Raw genomic sequence first — 1,488 nt, forward strand, 5'->3', positions numbered from 1 at the left:
TCTATAGCTTACGTTTGACAGAACACTGAAAGTATGATTGTTTTACTTTAAATTTTTTTGGTATTTTTCTTGTTTCTCAATTTTAGTATGAAGGTATAAAATTGATCAAATATACAATGCTCATATATATTGAAAAGGCTAAATCATTTTTTGAAAATATACAATGCTTATACATATTGTTTTCATCTTCTATGAAGCGATGAAATTTTTTTCAAGATAATATGAAAGTTTTAATACTTAAGTCACTATCACAAACACATTGAAAAAAATTGAGTTGAAAATGTTAAAGCAATAAGATTTTAAGTGCAAGAAGTTAAAGTCACTTTAAAATATTTGATGGAAACATGGAAGACCCTAAAACATTTAGAGATGTTGAAAGTTTATTCAATAATGCATAACATCAGTTGAACTTGCTGTGGAATGACAGAACACGAAGCTGCAAGTTCGCCGACGGGATTCAGTTTTCTCAAAGCAGTTGTCTTACTCTTTGCAGTCTTGCCCTACTTATACAGAGTTATTTCCAAGTATCAAGATTGTCTTACTTAAAATTGAACACTACAACACAGTAAGAATATATTAGAATCAAATCATATTTATTTGATATGGTAATAAATAAACTTAAGGAAAGTTTAATACTTAAACCAAGCTTTCATTAAACTTAAATATTTACCCAATCAAATGATATCTATGATGACAATAAATAAAATTTTTGTTAGCTGCAATAAGACAACCGTAGATTGCATCTGATTTTGAGCAGCGCTAAAATTCGCAAGCACAGAAATGTGGGGAAAAATGTACCGTCCTGTTAGTTAGAACTGACTACCTTCTTAGACTGCATCCTATTATTCACGTTTTTAGTACATATCATTGACATTTAAAAATCATCCATTAATGTGAAATATATTTTTCCTACAAAACTCTTTCATTACTTCAAGTTAGAACAATTTTAAAAATACGAAAATACTTATAAGTTTGTGTTTGATTTAAAATAATTGAAGATTGCAGATGATAGTTGTGTGAAGTGTTGGTGTGATAAGTTTGACAAATTTTTAAGTACAATAGGGATTATGATATTGTTGTGCACTAGTTATTTTCTAAGCTAGAAATTGTTTGTCGAAGAGACCAAATATGTGATTGAAGTATTAAACTACATAAAATTGATCGATTGTTATTTTATAAATGTGCTGATTGCTTATAGACTCTATTAATTTTTTTTTTTTTTCACTTAACAAAAAATATTTCTATATATTTTTAAAAAATATCTATAGGACTCCATATTTGAAGTTGGTTTAAGGCCTCTAAAATCTTAGGGTCGACCCTGTGGTGCATGATTTAATACCCTCTTAATTCAATACTTGTTCGAAAATATTTTGAAAAATAAATTTTTTGCACGCGACGTGGAAACAAGTGAATTCTGTATTCTTGAATAAAATTGCTTCCAAAAAATAGGGAAACAGATCAGGCAATAAACTCTTCAAAAACACGAGC

The sequence above is a fragment of the Olea europaea genome, unplaced genomic scaffold (genome assembly GCF_002742605.1).
Source record: "Olea europaea var. sylvestris unplaced genomic scaffold, O_europaea_v1 scaffold1904, whole genome shotgun sequence".
In the NCBI taxonomy this organism is placed as follows: domain Eukaryota; kingdom Viridiplantae; phylum Streptophyta; class Magnoliopsida; order Lamiales; family Oleaceae; genus Olea; species Olea europaea.